Source organism: Ranitomeya imitator, chromosome 9 (assembly GCF_032444005.1).
Source record: "Ranitomeya imitator isolate aRanImi1 chromosome 9, aRanImi1.pri, whole genome shotgun sequence".
Lineage (NCBI taxonomy): Eukaryota > Metazoa > Chordata > Amphibia > Anura > Dendrobatidae > Ranitomeya > Ranitomeya imitator.
In genome coordinates this window covers 103,428,809-103,450,719 of record NC_091290.1, presented here as the reverse complement: position 1 = coordinate 103,450,719, position 21,911 = coordinate 103,428,809, and the positions used below count along the sequence as shown (strand labels likewise).

General features: G+C 39.6%; 17 non-coding genes across 17 annotated transcripts; all 17 read right to left on the bottom strand.

The window, feature by feature from the left end:
* Window positions 1-529: 529 nt before the first annotated feature.
* Window positions 530-601, bottom strand: TRNAQ-CUG (transfer RNA glutamine (anticodon CUG)). The gene has a single exon. It is a non-coding gene; the product is annotated as a tRNA-Gln (tRNA).
* Window positions 602-1,264: 663 nt separating this feature from the next.
* TRNAS-UGA (transfer RNA serine (anticodon UGA)) lies at window positions 1,265-1,346 on the bottom strand. The gene has a single exon. It is a non-coding gene; the product is annotated as a tRNA-Ser (tRNA).
* A 7,149-nt stretch (window positions 1,347-8,495) lies between these two features.
* Window positions 8,496-8,577, bottom strand: TRNAS-UGA (transfer RNA serine (anticodon UGA)). The gene has a single exon. It is a non-coding gene; the product is annotated as a tRNA-Ser (tRNA).
* Window positions 8,578-9,345: 768 nt separating this feature from the next.
* TRNAQ-CUG (transfer RNA glutamine (anticodon CUG)) lies at window positions 9,346-9,424 on the bottom strand. The gene is given in 2 exon segments: window positions 9,346-9,380; window positions 9,388-9,424. It is a non-coding gene; the product is annotated as a tRNA-Gln (tRNA).
* A 663-nt stretch (window positions 9,425-10,087) lies between these two features.
* TRNAS-UGA (transfer RNA serine (anticodon UGA)) lies at window positions 10,088-10,169 on the bottom strand. Its single transcript has one exon. It is a non-coding gene; the product is annotated as a tRNA-Ser (tRNA).
* Window positions 10,170-10,937: 768 nt separating this feature from the next.
* TRNAQ-CUG (transfer RNA glutamine (anticodon CUG)) lies at window positions 10,938-11,009 on the bottom strand. Its single transcript has one exon. It is a non-coding gene; the product is annotated as a tRNA-Gln (tRNA).
* A 663-nt stretch (window positions 11,010-11,672) lies between these two features.
* TRNAS-UGA (transfer RNA serine (anticodon UGA)) lies at window positions 11,673-11,754 on the bottom strand. Its single transcript has one exon. It is a non-coding gene; the product is annotated as a tRNA-Ser (tRNA).
* A 768-nt stretch (window positions 11,755-12,522) lies between these two features.
* Window positions 12,523-12,594, bottom strand: TRNAQ-CUG (transfer RNA glutamine (anticodon CUG)). Its single transcript has one exon. It is a non-coding gene; the product is annotated as a tRNA-Gln (tRNA).
* A 662-nt stretch (window positions 12,595-13,256) lies between these two features.
* On the bottom strand, window positions 13,257-13,338 carry TRNAS-UGA (transfer RNA serine (anticodon UGA)). Its single transcript has one exon. It is a non-coding gene; the product is annotated as a tRNA-Ser (tRNA).
* A 2,515-nt stretch (window positions 13,339-15,853) lies between these two features.
* Window positions 15,854-15,925, bottom strand: TRNAQ-CUG (transfer RNA glutamine (anticodon CUG)). The gene has a single exon. It is a non-coding gene; the product is annotated as a tRNA-Gln (tRNA).
* Window positions 15,926-16,588: 663 nt separating this feature from the next.
* TRNAS-UGA (transfer RNA serine (anticodon UGA)) lies at window positions 16,589-16,670 on the bottom strand. Its single transcript has one exon. It is a non-coding gene; the product is annotated as a tRNA-Ser (tRNA).
* A 767-nt stretch (window positions 16,671-17,437) lies between these two features.
* TRNAQ-CUG (transfer RNA glutamine (anticodon CUG)) lies at window positions 17,438-17,509 on the bottom strand. Its single transcript has one exon. It is a non-coding gene; the product is annotated as a tRNA-Gln (tRNA).
* A 662-nt stretch (window positions 17,510-18,171) lies between these two features.
* On the bottom strand, window positions 18,172-18,253 carry TRNAS-UGA (transfer RNA serine (anticodon UGA)). The gene has a single exon. It is a non-coding gene; the product is annotated as a tRNA-Ser (tRNA).
* Window positions 18,254-19,017: 764 nt separating this feature from the next.
* On the bottom strand, window positions 19,018-19,089 carry TRNAQ-CUG (transfer RNA glutamine (anticodon CUG)). The gene has a single exon. It is a non-coding gene; the product is annotated as a tRNA-Gln (tRNA).
* Window positions 19,090-19,752: 663 nt separating this feature from the next.
* On the bottom strand, window positions 19,753-19,835 carry TRNAT-UGU (transfer RNA threonine (anticodon UGU)). Its single transcript has one exon. It is a non-coding gene; the product is annotated as a tRNA-Thr (tRNA).
* A 764-nt stretch (window positions 19,836-20,599) lies between these two features.
* TRNAQ-CUG (transfer RNA glutamine (anticodon CUG)) lies at window positions 20,600-20,671 on the bottom strand. The gene has a single exon. It is a non-coding gene; the product is annotated as a tRNA-Gln (tRNA).
* Window positions 20,672-21,334: 663 nt separating this feature from the next.
* Window positions 21,335-21,416, bottom strand: TRNAS-UGA (transfer RNA serine (anticodon UGA)). Its single transcript has one exon. It is a non-coding gene; the product is annotated as a tRNA-Ser (tRNA).
* Between the last annotated feature and the right edge of the window lie 495 nt (window positions 21,417-21,911).

The following is a 21,911-nucleotide window of genomic DNA, read 5'->3' as shown; positions in this document are numbered from 1 at the left end:
TGAAAATGCTGAAAACACTGAACAAATCTATTTCCATGTAAAAAAAGACTTGCTGTTCATATGATCGGGCTTTTGGCGTCTTTTAACCACATCAAGTTTCCAAAAATTCCAAGCGGTTAACTGAAATAAGCATATCTATCTTCTGGTATTTTTCATTTAGAAGTGCTCCATACTTATAATACAAGTCAATGGCTAGGTTAGAAACACTCCTTAAAGGTTCCTAAGTGACTTTTGGTGCATTTTGGGAGCTGCAAAGAAAAGCCTCAAAAACAGACTCAAAAGATGCCGAAAACAATTTTTAGAAAAACACCACCAAAAATGGTGGTGTTTTAAGTTTCATTAATCCTGCTTCATAGGTAGCTTTGGCCACAGAACTCACAGTGATCACTCCATGTATGCTTGGAACATTGAAATCTTTTTTTTGGCTTTTGGTATGTTGATTTTAACTTTCTCTTTTTATGTTAAACCTTGGGAACAGGAGAACACAGTGTCAGTGGAAAAATTGAAACCTGTGTAGGAAAAATTGCCCAGGTTCCACTGAGATTTGAACTCAGATCGCTGGATTCAGAGTCCAGAGTGCTAACCATTACACCATGGAACCACACACAAAGAAGACTTGGCTGCAGTTTTGTGTTCTGGAAAGCACAATTGAACTCATGAATCATGGTGAAAACAGGCTCTAAAGCTGTAGTGCAAATCTACAATTAATACACAATGGTAAATTAATATCTCCTAAACTTTTATTCCACAAGTGTGCCAAGGGTTCCACGATATCTCAGCAAGGACAGTTTTAAATGTTGATAAAAAGTGACTAGTAAAAAGAGTGCTAGATCTGTTACTTGGAAAAAGAGCAAGAAAAAAATTAATTGCAAAACTTATACTGTTAGAAAGCTGTTCATCCAGAAGTCGCTAAAAAATTTTCATTGTGTGGTAAAAGGTTTCATCCAAGAGATAATTCAAGGTTGTTGCAAATCAAAGTGCATGTCCCAGTACATCTGCCACAACAATGGTCTGTGGCCGCTAGACAAAAGCGGGAGAAGCACCACTTACCTGGTGCCACACTCACGGTGCTTCTTTTGATTAGCGGCATGATGCACATGAGATGCAGCGCCAGATCAGCTTATGGAATGTACATCCAAAAATCTAATCAGTCTGATTCTTGAAAACCGTTCCAGAGTTTGCATATCACTGTCATGGCGGTAGACAAGGAAACGCGCAAATTAATCTACTCAGGTAATCAGTCAAAAAGCTTTAGGAACATATACGTAGTCGGCAGGATTTGAACCTGCGCAGGGAAACCCCAATGGATTTCAAGTCCATCGCCTTAACCACTCGGCCACGACTACTCAGACATTAACATTTGATGAGATTCACACACCTTTTCTTATAGCACCATGATCAAGATCAGTGATTATCCCTCTGGAAAATATCTCAGAAAATAGAAACAAAATTCTAGGTCCCAGTAAAAATTTAAAAATCTGATTTCGAGTCATCATCAATGGGAACCATGTACAGTTTAAGACTTTGACCTCTTCATAAGGTGGATATGGAGTGGGTCCATTCCAAAAACATCCTGAAAATTACTCTGAAAATGCTGAAAACACTGAACAAATTCATTTCCATGTAAAAAAAGACTTGCTGTTCATATGATCGGGCTTTTGGCGTCTTTTAACCACATCAAGTTTCCAAAAATTCCAAGCGGTTAACTGAAATAAGCATATCTATCTTCTGGTATTTTTCATTTAGAAGTGCTCCATACTTATAATACAAGTCAATGGCTAGGTTAGAAACACTCCTTAATGGTTCCTAAGTGACTTTTGGTGCATTTTGGGAGCTACAAAGAAAAGCCTCAAAAACAGACTCAAAAGATGCCCAAAACAATTTTTAGAAAAACACCACCAAAAATGGTGGTGTTTTAAGTTTCATTAATCCTGCTTCATAGGTAGCTTTGGCCACAGAACTCACAGTGATCACTCCATGTATGCTTGGAACATTGAAATCTTTTTTTGGCTTTTGGTATGTTGATTTTAACTTTCTCTTTTTATGTTAAACCTTGGGCACAGGAGAACACAGTGTCAGTGGAAAAATTGAAACATGTGTACGAAAAACTGCCCAGGTTCCACTGAGATTTGAACTCAGATCGCTGGATTCAGAGTCGAGAGTGCTAACCATTACACTATGGAACCACACACAAAGAACTGTAGAGAAGAATCAAAGCTAGCACTCAATCAGTACAGTCTACGGTGCTAGTGAACGGGATGTTGAATCCCATACGTCATAAAGTCAGCAAAAAATCACTGCACTCGTATAGTTTTCAGATGCATAAATTCAAAAGTTTATTCAATTGGGAAAAGGGGAGATATCAGGCGAATTGACGTTTCGGCCAGCCCGTGGCCTTGTTCACAAAACTGCTGTAACAAGCAAGAAGACAAAACAACACTATAAGCAGGTCAATATATACATATATACAAATATAAAAAGAGGACAAAGAATCCATATCAAAGTCAATAAGTTGCCGATGGACATATTATGTAATGATCAAGACATATTGTATAAAGCTGGAATGTACAAAAAAGTGGAATGTACAAAAAGAGAGAGAGAAAATTATAATGGCTTTGCAAAAACCGGTACTGGAGGAAGAAAGACATACCCTGTTGGAACTCTGTTGCATATAAAGAAGAATCCTTTACTTTATGTTGAGTCATATATAATGGTATGGCGATATACCTAAAGAGAACAATATAGCATGAAATAGCAGCTAGGGTCCTATATACCCAGGTAGAGGGCCAACAAGGAACGGGCATCCCCTTAATAGTAACTAAATGTTGCTTAAGTACCCTGTATAGTGCCCAGTTTAGTGTATTACAAGTGCAAATCAAGATACTGACCCAGCTGGAACGCTAGACAACATATGCCCATGCATAAAAATCGTATCTGCGGCCGGACCCAATCCTGTGGCTGAAACATACGTATATATGAGGATGAGGCATAAAATCTGTATACTAACGGGATAGTAAACCATGAAGACATAGAACTACCTGTCTTGTGGACACAGTGGGCAAAATTATATATCAGGTACTGGTCGTCCCGTATATTCTGATATGTCCTCACGATCACATACAAATATAAAGCTGTGGGTAGAACAGACAAACCTTGTGGCCGAAACATATATATATATGAGGATAAGGCATAAAATCTGTATACTAACGGGATAGTAAAACATGAAGACATAGTAGTACCTGGCTTGTGGATACAGTGGGCAAGATTATATACCAGGTACTGGTCGTCCCGTATGTTCTGATATGTCTTCAAGGTCACATAGACATATAGCGCTATGGGCAGAACAGAGTGGAGAATACACGTTGGATCAAGCTTTGTATAGGGAATAGTCAGTATGGTAGTAATATTCGTGGCATTACTAAATACCTGTATTAAGTAGGTATGCAAGGGACCCAGTGTATTCATAGAGATGACCCCCCTTGAGGATATGATATGCTGCCAGTAGGTAAAAAGATGTCGTCCCTGCTAGGGGAGAGGAAAATACACGCTATAGAAACCTCTCATAGTAAATGGGACACTTATCTGAAGGTGGTGCTGTAGTCTCACGTTTCCGTGGTGCAGGCAGGGCATAGGCGTTGGTGGCGTAGTGGAGGAGGCCGACACAATCCTGTGTCTAGGCAATGGAACCGCTCAGTGAGGCGCATGGTGTACGGTGTTATATCCAAATCCCCGGCCGGTCATGTGACCGGAAGTATCAGGGGACGCCGGCGCCTGCGCAGGAGTTACCTCATCACTTGCTGAGGTGTGCAGGTCGGCGCTTGCGCACTTGACCGCACATCAAGCGCCCGTGTACAGTACCTGCGTCCACATGTGGGAGACTAAAATGCGGCGCCTGCGCAGGGCATGTCAGGCCGAGTGCGCGTGTGTAGATCGGAAGGGCAGTGTCGGAGCGTTATGCTAAGCTGCCCCATTCATCAGATAGGTCGGCGCCTGCGCACACCGCACCCGGTAGAGTGAATTGAACTGGATGCAGAGATCCAGCACCTAAGTGTCCCAGTAGCCGCCCATGTTATCGTTAAGGTGTCAAGAGGTGCCCCCAAGAATGCCTATGCTCAAGTAGTCTAATCTCTGGTTACATCTAGTCCAAAAGCAAGGGGAAAAGGCAAAGAAAATTAGACAATAATCGGCAATCTTACATCTAGGACCACCCTTAATAGATATTGGGAGGCTAAAATATATATGTCCACAATCAATACAATGAAAACATTTATAATGGTAGGAGTCCAAACGAAAAGAAATAAAAGAAAGAAATGAAATAATAGAAATGAAAGGAAAAAATGGGGGATAAAGCAAATAAAGAAAATAATATATTGACTGGTAAAATTAACTGTTAATGTTCGGATATAGAGAAAGTTACGGGTAAAGGACCATGCAGAAAAATTGAAAAAAATGAAAATAAGAAAAAACGAAAAAATAAAAAAATAATGAAAAAATAATGAAAAAATAATAAAAATAAAAAAATAAAAAATAAAAAATAAAGAATAAAAAATAATAAAAATGAAAAAATGGGAACTAATATAAGGAAACTTATAGAGGGGACTACTGGGGTATGCGTCTTACCATCCAAAACGCGTTTATCATAGAGGTCGGTTGTGCAAAGATTCAATTGGCCTATATGGGAGAAAAATTAAGTTAGCCAGTCTATCTCGCGGTTTAGGCCACGTGGATGTAAAGTGTCCAGTGTGTAGATCCAATAAGTCTCACGCTGTTTTAATAATTTAACATGATTCCCTCCTCGTCTAGGACGAGGGACCTTTTCTATAACTTGGAATCTTAGGGTACCGTCACACAGTGCAATTTTCATCGCTACGACGGTACGATCCGTGACGCTCCAGCGTCGTAACAATATCGCTCCAGCGTCGTAGACTGCTGTCACACTTTGCAATCTACGACGCTGGAGCGATAATTTCATGACGTTTGTGCGATGTAGAAGCCGTTGGTTACTATGCGCACATCGTATACGATATATGTTACACCATGCAATCATGCCGCCACAGCGGGACACTAGACGACGAAAGAAAGTTTCAAACGATCTGCTACGACGTACGATTCTCAGCAGGGTCCCTGATCGCAGGAGCGTGTCAGACATTGCGATATCGCTCGAACGTCACAGATATATCGCTCGAACGTCACGAATCGTGCCGTCGTAGCGATCAAAATTTCACTGTGTGACGGTACCCTTAGTTGTGCTATGTTGTGGTTGGCTTCTTTGAAGTGAAGGGGGAGGGGGAGCCATACTTTACCGCAACGAATAGTTGATTTATGGTTAGAGATGCGGTCCCTAACAGCTTGGGTGGTCTCCCCCACGTAAAGTAACCCGCAAGGACACTTAATGATATATACCACAAAGTTTGTGTCACATGTGTAATAGTCCTTGATTTTATAAGATTTCCCTGTCCTTGGGTGTACCACTTCATTGCCCTTAATTACATTAGAGTAGCTCATACACCCCAGACACGGGAAGGTCCCTGTACGTTTCTGGCCTGAGAGCGTACCATGTGTCAGTGTTTTTGTGGGCCCAGATCCGCTTTAACAACCCTATCCTTTATGTTCTTGGGCCTCCTAGTACACATCAGGGGGGTTCCTTGAATATGGGGATGGTGGGATATGCTTTATTCAGGAGTGGCCAGTGTGCCCTGATTAGATTGTGTACCCTGCGCATAGTAGGATGGTGACTGTGTACAAATGGGAGTCTAGGTTTTTTTTGAGTTTTAATTGTATCGTTCTCGGATTAGTACAGAATTTTGGTAGATTCTGTTTCGAGAAGATCCGCGGGGTAGTTACGGGCCTTGAATTTAGTAGACATTTCTTGTAGTCTGGTGGCTTTCAGCTCCGGGTCTGAGACGATTCTAGAAACTCTTTTAAACTGGGACCTAGGAAGACTATCTTTCATGGACTTGGGGTGGCAACTGTTGTAAAGCAGAAGGCTGTTACAGTCAGTTGGTTTGGAATATAAGTCTGTGCTTAAATTACCCAAGGAATTTTTGAGGACTTTAGTGTCTAGAAAGGTGACTTCACTATTGTGGTAAGTAAGTGTGAAGGTAAGCTCCGGACGGGTAGTATTAATGGCTTCAAAGAATCCCTGTAGACTGGTATGGTTCCCTTGCCAGATACAGAATATATCGTCGATAAATCTGAACCAAACTAATGCGTTTTGTTGAAAGGTAGGGTTAGTATAAACATACTCTCTCTCGAAGTGGTCCATGTACAGGTTAGCGTACGCTGGGGCCACATTGGACCCCATGGCAGTACCGCACGTCTGTACAAAGAAGTCGTCCTCAAAAAGGAAGAAGTTCTCCCTGAGTACCAAGTTCAAGAGGTCTATGCAAAGATCATGCGTGTTCCTGTCAATGCCTGCCTCCTGTAATGTAAGTGAAACTGCTTTAACATTCCTATCATGTACGATAGAAGTGTATAGGCTATTGACATCCAAGGTACAAAGAAGGCTATCTGGAGGAATGCTAGAGATATTGCGAATTTTAGATAGAAAATCGCTGGTGTCCAATATAAAGGATTTAGTCAACTTGGTATGTGGTGTGAGAATTTTTTCCAAAAATTTTGAAAGGGGGTTGAGCACTGAGTCCGTTGAAGCGACAATTGGGCGGCCAGGGGGATTCTGTAGATTTTTATGAATTTTCGGCAGAATGTACAGGACTGGGGTAATGGGATGATGATTAGTGAGGTAAGTTTTGGTTTTGTTGTCTATGGTGCCTAAGTGCAGGTATTTCTTAATTACAGTATTAATTTTCCGCTGTATGGAAAATGTAGGGTCCCCCTGGAGTTTTTTGTGTTTGTATCAGAGAGTTGGCGTCTTATTTCGTTGACATAGTGATGTTTATTCATGGTGACAATGGCTCCCCCCTTGTCCGCAGGTTTGATTACAATGTTCTTATTCCCGCTGAGTGTGTCTAATGCTTGTTTTTCTATGGAACTAAGGTTATGTCGGACTGGGAGGAGACCAAGGCGTTGTTCATGTATAGTCTCTCTGATATCTCTATCGAGGAGATTGATAAAGGTTTCTACTGCATGGTTGGTTTTAGGAGGAACGAAGGAACTGGGATTCCAATGATCCCAAGGTAATGTCAGCCTCTCTGCTCTGGCTAGATGTAGTGCCCAATCTGTTCAATACTGTATTCGGAAGTTCGTTAAAGTGTACTTTAAGTCTAATATTTCTATAAAAACGTTGAAGGTCCTTTTCAAGTTGAAAAGAATCCCATTTGGGAGTGGGGCAAAAAGAGAGGCCCATGTTTAGGACTTTGAGCTCAAGAGGAGAAAGAGTATAATCGGAGATGTTTACCACAGAGTTTGGACTCCTACCTGAGATCTTAACGTCATGTGCCGGTCCTCGTTTCGTCTTCCTTCCCCTCCTTGTGGGCGCGCGGCTTGTCCTAAAAAACACGGTCCGATAGCTTGGGCCCCGCCAGTCTCGCTGCCGGATCCTGCTGATGATCCCCCAGCCGGCGAGGAGCCCCCTGAGGGGTAGTTGCCCCCCCTCTCTCTCTCTCTTTTTGTACATTCCACTTTTTTGTACATTCCAGCTTTATACAATATGTCTTGATCATTACATAATATGTCCATCGGCAACTTATTGACTTTGATATGGATTCTTTGTCCTCTTTGTATATTTGTATATATGTATATATTGACCCGCTTATAGTGTTGTTTTGTCTTCTTGCTTGTTACAGCAGTTTTGTGAACAAGGCCACGGGCTGGCCGAAACGTCAATTCGCCTGATATCTCCCCTTTTCCCAATTGAATAAACTTTTGAATTCACACACAAAGAAGACTTGGCTGCAGTTATGTGTTCTGGAAAGCACAATTGAACTCATGAATGATGGTGCAAACAGGCTCTAAAGCTGTAGTGCAAATCTACAATTAATACACAATGGTAAATTAATATCTCCTAAACTTTTATTCCACAAGTGTGCCAAGGGTTCCACGATATCTCAGCAAGGACAGTTTTAAATGTTGATAAAAAGTGACTAGTAAAAAGAGTGCTAGATCTGTTACTTGGAAAAAGAGCAAGTAAAAAATTAATTGCAAAACTTATACTGTTAGAAAGCTGTTCATCCAGAAGTCGCAAAAAAATTTTCATTGTGTGGTAAAAGGTTTCATCCAAGAGATAATTCAAGGTTGTTGCAAATCAAAGTGCATGTCCCAGTACATCTGCCACAACAATGGTCTGTGGCCGCTAGACAAAAGCGGGAGAAGCACCACTTACCTGGTGCCACACTCACGGTGCTTCTTTTGATTAGCGGCATGATGCACATGAGATGCAGCGCCAGATCGGCTTATGGAATGTACATCCAAAAATCTAATCAGTCTGATTCTTGAAAACCGTTCCAGAGTTTGCATATCACTGTCATGGGGGTAGACAAGGAAACGCGCAAATTAATCTACTCAGGCAATCAGTCAAAAAGCTTTAGGAACATATACGTAGTCGGCAGGATTTGAACCTGCGCGGGGAAACCCCAATGAATTTCAAGTCCATTGCCTTAACCACTCGGCCACGACTACTCAGACATTAACATTTGATGAGATTCACACACCTTTTCTTATAGCACCATGATCAAGATCAGTAATTATCCCTCTGGAAAATATCTCAGAAAAGAGAAACAAAATTCTAGGTCACAGTAAAAATGTAAAAATCTGATTTCGAGTCATCATCAATGGGAACCATGTACAGTTTAAGACTTTGACCTCTTCATAAGTGGATATGGAGTGGGTCCATTCCAAAAACATCCTGAAAATTACTCTGAAAATGCTGAAAACACTGAACAAATTCATTTCCATGTAAAAAAAAGTCTTGCTGTTCATATGATCGGGCTTTTGGCGTCTTTTAACCACATCAAGTTTCCAATAATTCCAAGCGGTTAACTGAAATAAGCATATCTATCTTCTGGTATTTTTCATTTAGAAGTGCTCCATACTTATAATACAAGTCAATGGCTAGGTTAGAAACACTCCTTAATGGTTCCTAAGTGACTTTTGGTGCATTTTGGGAGCTGCAAAGAAAAGCCTCAAAAACAGACTCAAAAGATGCCCAAAACAATTTTTAGAAAAACACCACCAAAAATGGTGGAGTTTTAAGTTTCATTAATCCTGCTTCATAGGTAGCTTTGGCCACAGAACTCACAGTGATCACTCCATGTATGCTTGGAACATTGAAATCTTTTTTTGGCTTTTGGTATGTTGATTTTAACTTTCTCTTTTTATGTTAAACCTTGGGAACAGGAGAACACAGTGTCAGTGGAAAAATTGAAACATGTGTACGAAAAACTGCCCAGGTTCCACTGAGATTTGAACTCAGATCGCTGGATTCAGAGTCCAGAGTCCAGAGTGCTAACCATTACACCATGGAACCACACACAAAAAAGACTTGGCTGCAGTTTTGTGTTCTGGAAAGCACAATTGAACTCATGAATCATGGTGAAAACAGGCTCTAAAGCTGTAGTGCAAATCTACAATTAATACACAATGGTAAAATAATATCTTCTAAACTTTTATTCCACAAGTGTGCCAAGGGTTCCACGATATCTTAGCAAGGACAGTTTTAAATGTTGATAAAAAGTGACTAGTAAAAAGAGTGCTAGATCTGTTACTTGGAAAAAGAGCAAGAAAAAAATTAATTGCAAAACTTATACTGTTAGAAAGCTGTTCATCCAGAAGTCGCTAAAAATTTTTCATTGTGTGGTAAAAGGTTTCATCCAAGAGATAATTCAAGGTTGTTGCAAATCAAAGTGCTTGTCCCAGTACATCTGCCACAACAATTGTCTGTGGCCGCTAGACAAAAGCGGGAGAAGCACCACTTACCTGGTGCCACACTCACGGTGCTTCTTTTGATTAGCGGCATGATGCACATGAGATGCAGCGCCAGATCGGCTTATGGAAAGTACATCCAAAAATCTAATCAGTCTGATTCTTGAAACCCGTTCCAGAGTTTGCATATCACTGTCATGGCGGTAGACAAGGAAACGCGCAAATTAATCTACTCAGGTAATCAGTCAAAAAGCTTTAGGAATATATACATAGTCGGCAGGATTTGAACCTGCGCGGGGAAACCCCAATGGATTTCAAGTCCATCGCCTTAACCACTCGGCCACGACTACTCAGACATTAACATTTGATGAGATTCACACACCTTTTCTGATAGCACCATGATCAAGATCAGTGATTATCGCTCTGGAAAATATCTCAGAAAATAGAAACAAAATTCTAGGTCCCAGTAAAAATGTAAAAATCTGATTTCGAGTCATCATCAATGGGAACCATGTACAGTTTAAGACTTTGACCTCATCATAAGGTGGATATGGAGTGGGTCCATTCCAAAAACATCCTGAAAATTACTCTGAAAATGCTGAAAACACTGAACAAATTCATTTCCATGTAAAAAAAGACTTGCTGTTCATATGATCGGGCTTTTGGCGTCTTTTAACCACATCAAGTTTCGAAAAATTCCAAGCGGTTAACTGAAATAAGCATATCTATCTTCTGGTATTTTTCATTTAGAAGTGCTCCATACTTATAATACAAGTCAATGGCTAGATTAGAAACACTCCTTAAAGGTTCCTAAGTGACTTTTGGTGCATTTTGTGAGCTGCAAAGCAAAGCCTCAAAAACAGACTCAAAAGATGCCCAAAACAATTTTTAGAAAAACACCACCAAAAATGGTGGTGTTTTAAGTTTCATTAACCCTTCTTCATAGGTAGCTTTGGCCACAGAACTCACAGTGATCACTCCATGTATGCTTGGAACATTGAAATCTTTTTTTGGCTTTTGGTATGTTGATTTTAACTTTCTTTTTTTATGTTAAACCTTGGGAACAGGAGAACACAGTGTCAGTGGAAAAATTGAAACATGTGTACGAAAAACTGCCCAGGTTCCACTGAGATTTAAACTCAGATCGCTGGATTCAGAGTCCAGAGTGCTAACCATTACACCATGGAACCACACACAAAAAAGACTTGGCTGCAGTTTTGTGTTCTGGAAAGCACAATTCAACTCATGAATCATGGTGAAAACAGGCTCTAAAGCTGTAGTGCAAATCTACAATTAATACACAATGGTAAATTAATATCTCCTAAACTTTTATTCCACAAGTGTGCCAAGGGTTCCACGATATCTCAGCAAGGACAGTTTTAAATGTTGATAAAAAGTGACTAGTAAAAAGAGTGCTAGATCTGTTACTTGTAAAAAGAGCAAGAAAAAAATTATTTGCAAAACTTATACTGTTAGAAAGCTGTTCATCCAGAAGTCGCTAAAAATTTTTCATTGTGTGGTAAAAGGTTTCATCCAAGAGATAATTCAAGGTTGTTGCAAATCAAAGTGCATGTCCCAGTACATCTGCCACAACAATGTTCTGTCTCCGCTAGACAAAAGCGGGAGAAGCACCACTTACCTGGTGCCACACTCACGGTGCTTCTTTTGATTAGCGGCATGATGCACATGAGATGCAGCGCCAGATCGGCTTATGGAATGTACATCCAAAAATCTAATCAGTCTGATTCTTGAAAACCGTTCCAGAGTTTGCATATCACTGTCATGGCGGTAGACAAGGAAACGCGCAAATTAATCTACTCAGGTAATCAGTCAAAAAGCTTTAGGAATATATACGTAGTCGGCAGGATTTGAACCAGCGCGGGGAAACCCCAATGGATTTCAAGTCCATCGCCTTAACCACTCGGCCACGACTACTCAGACATTAACATTTGATGAGATTCACACACCTTTTCTGATAGCACCATGATCAAGATCAGTGATTATCGCTCTGGAAAATATCTCAGAAAATAGAAACAAAATTCTAGGTCCCAGTAAAAATGTAAAAATCTGATTTCGAGTCATCATCAATGGGAACCATGTACAGTTTAAGACTTTGACCTCTTCATAAGGTGGATATGGAGTGGGTCCATTCCAAAAACATCCTGAAAATTACTCTGAAAATGCTGAAAACACTGAACAAATTCATTTCCATGTAAAAAAAGACTTGCTGTTCATATGATCGGGCTTTTGCCGTCTTTTAACCACATCAAGTTTCGAAAAATTCCAAGCGGTTAACTGAAATAAGCATATCTATCTTCTGGTATTTTTCATTTAGAAGTGCTCCATACTTATAATACAAGTCAATGGCTAGATTAGAAACACTCCTTAAAGGTTCCTAAGTGACTTTTGGTGCATTTTGTGAGCTGCAAAGCAAAGCCTCAAAAACAGACTCAAAAGATGCCCAAAACAATTTTTAGAAAAACACCACCAAAAATGGTGGTGTTTTAAGTTTCATTAACCCTTCTTCATAGGTAGCTTTGGCCACAGAACTCACAGTGATCACTCCATGTATGCTTGGAACATTGAAATCTTTTTTTGGCTTTTGGTATGTTGATTTTAACTTTCTCTTTTTATGTTAAACCTTGGGAACAGGAGAACACAGTGTCAGTGGAAAAATTGAAACATGTGTACGAAAAACTGCCCTGGTTCCACTGAGATTTGAACTCAGATCGCTGGATTCAGAGTCCAGAGTGCTAACCATTACACCATGGAACCACACACAAAAAAGACTTGGCTGCAGTTTTGTGTTCTGGAAAGCACAATTGAACTCATGAATGATGGTGAAAACAGGCTCTAAAGCTGTAGTGCAAATCTACAATTAATACACAATGGTAAATTAATATCTCCTAAACTTTTATTCCACAAGTGTGCCAAGGGTTCCACGATATCTCAGCAAGGACAGTTTTAAATGTTGATAAAAAGTGACTAGTAAAAGAGTGCTAGATCTGTTACTTGGAAAAAGAGCAAGAAAAAAATTATTTGCAAAACTTATACTGTTAGAAAGCTGTTCATCCAGAAGTCGCTAAAAATTTTTCATTGTGTGGTAAAAGGTTTCATCCAAGAGATAATTCAAGGTTGTTGCAAATCAAAGTGCATGTCCCAGTACATCTGCCACAACAATGTTCTGTCTCCGCTAGACAAAAGCGGGAGAAGCACCACTTACCTGGTGCCACACTCACGGTGCTTCTTTTGATTAGCGGCATGATGCACATGAGATGCAGCGCCAGATCAGCTTATGGAATGTACATCCAAAAATCTAATCAGTCTGATTCTTGAAAACCGTTCCAGAGTTTGCATATCACTGTCATGGCGGTAGACAAGGAAACGCGCAAATTAATCTACTCAGGTAATCAGTCAAAAAGCTTTAGGAATATATACGTAGTCGGCAGGATTTGAACCTGCGCGGGGAAACCCCAATGTATTTCAAGTCCATCGCCTTAACCACTCGGCCACGACTACTCAGACATTAACATTTGATGAGATTCACACACCTTTTCTTATAGCACCATGATCAAGATCAGTGATTATCCCTCTGGAAAATATCTCAGAAAATAGAAACTCTAAAAACAAGAAAAAGAAGCGCACATAGAGTAATACCTTCAGGTGTCGCAATCACGTGGACCCCCACAAAACAGACTCACCTGGTCTGGTTGTGACAGGTCACAACTCCCTTGGATCAGCACGTATGGTCGCAGCAAGCTCCCGGCAAGCAGAACAAATCCACATGGAGAGAAGTAGAACCGGAGAATAGAAGCCGCGCAGACCACAATAAAGGTATCAGAGTTACACACACACTCTGTTTATTAGCCTACGCGTTTCGTGGCCAACAGGCCACTTCATCAGGGCATCAAGATTCATCAGTAAAAACAGGTATATATACCTACAAATACAATCAAAAAAATATATACAAACATGTATAAACCCCACCTTCTTACGACATCACTTCTGGTGAGAACGCCCACTTTAAATCAAAAATTTATAAATACACCCATAACATTAATTACAAAACATTAAAATACATAAAACACAATAATCAATCTTTAGAACTACAAATATTAATCAATAAATAATAAAAACAAATATATATAAACATTTCTGGTATCTAGATCAACCAGGATCAGAACTCACATATGAAGAAACCTAAAAACTATCCTCCAGAGAATAAACCTCCGTCTTATACCACTACACCACCTGGTGGTCTTAGGTGAGGGCAACTATTTATCCTGGATCCACCAGTTAAACCCATTCAAGACGCTATCATATGTTGACCCATTATAAAGGAAAAACAAACAAAGGGCTCATATAAGGTAACAACATCACATAATATGAAGTAAAAAAGTAAAAAAGTAAGGGAAAGAATGGGTTCCCATATGCTCAATTTCCACAACTCTTTTCGGATATGAACCCATATGATCTAGAGGTCTACAAACACTACAAAGGAATAAGCAGCACCTCAAACCAGTTAACCACCGGAGTTCATGAAAAATGGTGAGCACTGAGGTCCATAGTCTCTTCCCACAACGACACACGGAGGAACTCCTACAATCAAGAAAATCCATCACAGAAGAATCTCCGTGAGATGAAACTCATGATATTAATTACTTATAGGTACCTAGAAGAGGTCGCTAACCTCATTCAATCCACCAGGGCTTAAGGTGCCCAACTTAAATATCCAATATGTTTCTTTTTTACCCAGGACCTCCAATCTCCTAGGTGTATTAACAGGCACATGATCAATGGGAGTAACAGATAATTTAACATTCCCATGATGAACTATGGTACAATGTCGCGACAATCCATGTTCAGAAAAACCTCTAAGAATATTAAACCTATGGGAGTTCACACGTTTGTGAAGAGGTTGAGAAGTTCTTCCCACATACTGTTTACCACAGTTGCACTGAATCAAATAGATTACGTAATCTGTCTGACACGTCATTCTAAAATTGATATTAAAAGCCTTCCCTTTTTTTGCAAACGACGTGAAGCTGTCAACATTGTTACTAATAGATCTACAACATTTACACCTACGTCCATTACATCGGTAAGAACCGTAACAGCCAATCCATTCTTTACCTACTAAAGTGCATCCAGAGGAGGAAATCTTAACTACACTAGGTGCCAAAACATTTTTTATAGTAGGAGCCCTTTTAAAATGTTATGAATCTTGATGCCCTGATGAAGTGGCCTGTTGGCCACGAAACGCGTAGGCTAATAAACAGAGTGTGTGTGTAACTCTGATACCTTTATTGTGGTCTGCGCGGTTTCTATTCTCCGGTTCTACTTCTCTCCATAAAGAAAATAGAAACAAAATTCTAGGTCCCAGTAAAAATGTAAAAATCTGATTTCGAGTCATCATCAATGGGAACCATGTACAGTTTAAGACTTTGACCTCTTCATAAGGTGGATATGGAGTGGGTCCATTCCAAAAACATCCTGAAAATTACTCTGAAAATGCTGAAAACACTGAACAAATTCATTTCCATGTAAAAAAAGACTTGCTGTTCATATGATCGGGCTTTTGCCGTCTTTTAACCACATCAAGTTTCCAAAAATTACAAGCGGTTAACTGAAATAAGCATATCTATCTTCTGGTATTTTTCATTTAGAAGTGCTCCATACTTATAATACAAGTCAATGGCTAGGTTAGAAACACTCCTTAAAGGTTCCTAAGTGACTTTTGGTGCATTTAGTGAGCTGCAAAGCAAAGCCTCAAAAACAGACTCAAAAGATGCCCAAAACAATTTTTAGAAAAACACCACCAAAAATGGTGGTGTTTTAAGTTTCATTAATCCTGCTTCATAGGTAGCTTTGGCCACAGAATTCACAGTGATCACTCCATGTATGCTTGGAACATTGAAATCTTTTTTTGGCTTTTGGTATGTTGATTTTAACTTTCTCTTTTTCTGTTAAACCTTGGGAACAGGAGAACACAGTGTCAGTGGAAAAATTGAAACATGTGTACGAAAAACTGCACAGGTTCCACTGAGATTTGAACTCAGATCGCTGGATCCAGAGTCCAGAGTGCTAACCATTACACCATGGAACCACACACGAAAAAGACTTGGCTGCAGTTTTGTGTTCTGGAAAGCACAATTGAACTCATGAATCATGGTGAAAACAGGCTCTAAAGCTGTAGTGCAAATCTACAATTAATACACAATGGTAAATTAATATCTCCTAAACTTTTATTCCACAAGTGTGCCAAGGGTTCCACGATATCTCAGCAAGTACAGTTTTAAATGTTGATAAAAAGTGACTAGTAAAAAGAGTGCTAGATCTGTTACTTGGAAAAAGAGCAAGAAAAAAATTAATTGCAAAACTTATACTGTTAGAAAGCTGTTCATCCAGAAGTCGCTAAAAATTTTTCATTGTGTGGTAAAAGGTTTCATCCAAGAGATAATTCAAGGTTGTTGCAAATCAAAGTGCATGTCCCAGTACATCTGCCACAACAATGGTCTGTGGCCGCTAGACAAAAGCGGGAGAAGCACCACTTACCTGGTGCCACACTCACGGTGCTTCTTTTGATTAGCGGCATGATGCACATGAGATGCAGCACCAGATCGGCTTATGGAATGTACATCCAAAAATCTAATCAGTCTGAGTCTTGAAAACCGTTCCAGAGTTTGCATATCACTGTCATGGCGGTAGACAAGGAAACGCGCAAATTAATCTACTCAGGTAATCAGTCAAAAAGCTTTAGGAACATATACGTAGTCGGCAGGATTTGAACCTGCGCGGGGAAGCCCCAATGGATTTCAAGTCCATCACCTTAACCACTCGGCCACGACTACTCAGACATTAGCATTTGATGAGATTCACACACCTTTTCTTATAGCACCATGATCAAGATCAGTGATTATCCCTCTGGAAAATATCTCAGAAAATAGAAACAAAATTCTAGGTCCCAGTAAAAATGTAAAAATCTGATTTCGAGTCATCATCAATGGGAACCATGTACAGTTTAAGACTTTGACCTCTTCATAAGGTGGATATGGAGTGGGTCCATTCCAAAAACATCCTGAAAATTACTCTGAAAATGCTGAAAACACTGAACAAATTCATTTCCATGTAAAAAAAGACTTGCTGTTCATATGATCGGGCTTTTGGCGTCTTTTAACCACATCAAGTTTCCAAAAATTCCAAGCGGTTAACTGAAATAAGCATATCTATCTTCTGGTATTTTACATTTAGAAGTGCTCCATACTTATAATACAAGTCAATGGCTAGGTTAGAAACACTCCTTAAAGGTTCCTAAGTGACTTTTGGTGCATTTTGTGGCTGCAAAGCAAAGCCTCAAAAACAGACTCAAAAGATGCCCAAAACAATTTTTAGAAAAACACCACCAAAAATGGTGGTGTTTTAAGTTTCATTAACCCTGCTTCATAGGTAGCTTTGGCCACAGAACTCACAGTGATCACTCCATGTATGCTTGGAACATTGAAATCTTTTTTTGGCTTTTGGTATGTTGATTTTAACTTTCTCTTTTTATGTTAAACCTTGGGAACAAGAGAACACAGTGTCAGTGGAAAAATTGAAACAGGTGTACGAAAAACTGCCCAGGTTCCACTGAGATTTGAACTCAGATCGCTGGATTCAGAGTCCAGAGTGCTAACCATTACACCATGGAACCACACACAAAAAAGACTTGGCTGCAGTTTTGTGTTCTGGAAAGCACAATTGAACTCATGAATCATGGTGAAAACAGGCTCTAAAGCTGTAGTGCAAATCTACAATTAATACACAATGGTAAATTAATATCTCCTAAACTTTTATTCCACAAGTGTGCCAAGGGTTCCACGATATCTCAGCAAGGACAGTTTTAAATGTTGATAAAAAGTGACTAGTAAAAGAGTGCTGGATCTGTTACTTGGAAAAAGAGCAAGAAAAAAATTAATTGCAAAACTTATACTGTTAGAAAGCTGTTCATCCAGAAGTCGCTAAAAATTTTTCACTGTGTGGTAAAAGGTTTCATCCAAGAGATAATTCAAGGTTGTTGCAAATCAAAGTGCGTGTCCCAGTACATCTGCCACAACAATGGTCTGTGGCCGCTAGACAAAGGCGGGAGAAGCACCACTTACCTGGTGCCACACTCACGGTGCTTCTTTTGATTAGCGGCATGATGCACATGAGATGCAGCACCAGATCGGCTTATGGGATGTACATCCAAAAATCTAATCAGTCTGATTCTTGAAAACCGTTCCAGAGTTTGCATATCACTGTCATGGGGGTAGACAAGGAAACGCGCAAATTAATCTACTCAGGTAATCAGTCAAAAAGCTTTAGGAACATATACGTAGTCGGCAGGATTTGAACCTGCGCGGGGAAACCCCAATGGATTTCAAGTCCATCGCCTTAACCACTCGGCCACGACTACTCTGACTTAAACATTTGATGAAATTCACACACCTTTTCTTATAGCACCATGATCAAGATCAGTGATTATCCCTCTGGAAAATATCTCAGAAAATAGAAACAAAATTCTAGGTCCCAGTAAAAATGTAAAAATCTGATTTCGAGTCATCATCAATGGGAACCATGTACAGTTTAAGACTTTGACCTCTTCATAAGGTGGATATGGAGTGGGTCCATTCCAAAAACCTCCTGAAAATTACTCTGAAAATGCTGAAAACACTGAACAAATTTATTTCCATGTAAAAAAAGACTTGCTGTTCATATGATCGGGCTTTTGGCGTCTTTTAACCACATCAAGTTTCAAAAATTTCAAGCGGTTAACTGAAATAAGCATATCTATCTTCTGGTATTTTTCATTTAGAAGTGCTCCATACTTATAATACAAGTCAATGGCTAGGTTAGAAACACTCCTTAAAGGTTCCTAAGTGAATTTTGGTGCATTTTGTGAGCTGCAAAGCAAAGCCTCAAAAACAGACTCAAAAGATGCCCAAAACAATTTTTAGAAAAACACCACCAAAAATGGTGTTTTAAGTTTCATTAACCCTGCTTCATAGGTAGCTTTGGCCACAGAACTCACAGTGATCACTCCATGTATGCTTGGAACATTGAAATCTTTTTTTGGCTTTTGGTATGTTGATTTTAACTTTCTCTTTTTATGTTAAACCTTGGGAACAGGAGAACACAGTGTCAGTGGAAAAATTGAAACATGTGTACGAAAAACTGCCCAGGTTCCACTGAGATTTGAACTCAGATCGCTGGATTCAGAGTCCAGAGTGCTAACCATTACACCATGGAACCACACACAAAAAAGACTTGGCTGCAGTTTTGTGTTCTGGAAAGCACAATTGAACTCATGAATCATGGTGAAAACAGGCTCTAAAGCTGTAGTGCAAATCTACAATTAATACACAATGGTAAATTAATATCTCCTAAACTTTTATTCCACAAGTGTGCCAAGGGTTCCACGATATCTCAGCATGGACAGTTTTAAATGTTGATAAAATATGTCTAGTAAAAAGAGTGCTGGATCTGTTACTTGGAAAAAGAGCAAGAAAAAAATTAATTGCAAAACTTATACTGTTAGAAAGCTGTTCATCCAGAAGTCGCTAAAAATTTTTCATTGTGTGGTAAAAGGTTTCATCCAAGAGATAATTCAAGGTTGTTGCAAATCAAAGTGCATGTCCCAGTACATCTGCCACAACAATGGTCTGTGGCCGCTAGACAAAAGCGGGAGAAGCACCACTTACCTGGTGCCACACTCACGGTGCTTCTTTTGATTAGCGGCATGATGCACATGAGATGCAGCACCAGATCGGCTTATGGAATGTACATCCAAAAATCTAATCAGTCTGAGTCTTGAAAACCGTTCCAGAGTTTGCATATCACTGTCATGGCGGTAGACAAGGAAACGCGCAAATTAATCTACTCAGGTAATCAGTCAAAAAGCTTTAGGAATATATACGTAGTCGGCAGGATTTGAACCTGCGCGGGGAAACCCCAATGGATTTACAAGTCCATCGCCTTAACCACTCGGCCACGACTACTCTGACTTAAACATTTGATGAAATTCACACACCTTTTCTTATAGCACCATGATCAAGATCAGTGATTATCCCTTTGGAAAATATCTCAGAAAATAGAAACAAAATTCTAGGTCCCAGTAAAAATGTAAAAATCTGATTTCGAGTCATCATCAATGGGAACCATGTACAGTTTAAGACTTTGACCTCTTCATAAGGTGGATATGGAGTGGGTCCATTCCAAAAACCTCCTGAAAATTACTCTGAAAATGCTGAAAACACTGAACAAATTTATTTCCATGTAAAAAAAGACTTGCTGTTCATATGATCGGGCTTTTGGCGTCTTTTAACCACATCAAGTTTCAAAAATTTCAAGCGGTTAACTGAAATAAGCATATCTATCTTCTGGTATTTTTCATTTAGAAGTGCTCCATACTTATAATACAAGTCAATGGCTAGGTTAGAAACACTCCTTAAAGGTTCCTAAGTGAATTTTGGTGCATTTTGTGAGCTGCAAAGCAAAGCCTCAAAAACAGACTCAAAAGATGCCCAAAACAATTTTTAGAAAAACACCACCAAAAATGGTGTTTTAAGTTTCATTAATCCTGCTTCATAGGTAGCTTTGGCCACAGAACTCACAGTGATCACTCCATGTATGCTTGGAACATTGAAATCTTTTTTTGGCTTTTGGTATGTTGATTTTAACTTTCTCTTTTTATGTTAAACCTTGGGAACAGGAGAACACAGTGTCAGTGGAAATATTGAAACATGTGTACGAAAAACTGCCCAGGTTCCACTGAGATTTGAACTCAGATCGCTGGATTCAGAGTCCAGAGTGCTAACCATTACACCATGGAACCACACACAAAAAAGACTTGGCTGCAGTTTTGTGTTCTGGAAAGCACAATTGAACTCATGAATCATGGTGAAAACAGGCTCTAAAGCTGTAGTGCAAATCTACAATTAATACACAATGGTAAATTAATATCTCCTAAACTTTTATTCCACAAGTGTGCCAAGGGTTCCACGATATCTCAGCAAGGACAGTTTTAAATGTTGATAAAAAGTGACTAGTAAAAAGAGTGCTAGATCTGTTACTTGGAAAAAGAGCAAGAAAAAAATTATTTGCAAAACTTATACTGTTAGAAAGCTGTTCATCCAGAAGTCGCTAAAAATTTTTCATTGTGTGGTAAAAGGTTTCATCCAAGAGATAATTCAAGGTTGTTGCAAATCAAAGTGCATGTCCCAGTACATCTGCCACAACAATGGTCTGTGGCCGCTAGACAAAAGCGGGAGAAGCACCACTTACCTGGTGCCACACTCACGGTGCTTCTTTTGATTAGCGGCATGATGCACATGAGATGCAGCGCCAGATCGGCTTATGGAATGTACATCCAAAAATCTAATCAGTCTGATTCTTGAAAACCGTTCCAGAGTTTGCATATCACTGTCATGGCGGTAGACAAGTAAACGCGCAAATTAATCTACTCAGGTAATCAGTCAAAAAGCTTTAGGAATATACACGTAGTCGGCAGGATTTGAACCTGAGCGGGGAAACCCCAATGGATTTCAAGTCCATCGACTTAACCACTCGGCCACGACTACTCAGACATTAACATTTGATGAGATTCACACACCTTTTCTTATAGCACCATGATCAAGATCAGTGATTATCCCTCTGGAAAATATCTCAGAAAATAGAAACAAAATTCTAGGTCCCAGTAAAAATGTAAAAATCTGATTTCGAGTCATCATCAATGGGAACCATGTACAGTTTAAGACTTTGACCTCTTCATAAGGTGGATATGGAGTGGGTCCATTCCAAAAACATCCTGAAAATTACTCTGAAAATGCTGAAAACACTGAACAAATTCATTTCCATGTAAAAAAAAGACTTGCTGTTCATATGATCGGGCTTTTGGCGTCTTTTAACCACATCAAGTTTCCAAAAATTCCAAGCGGTTAGCTGAAATAAGCATATCTATCTTCTGGTATTTTTCATTTAGAAGTGCTCCATACTTATAATACAAGTCAATGGCTAGGTTAGAAACACTCCTTAAAGGTTCCTAAGTGAATTTTGGTGCATTTTGTGAGCTGCAA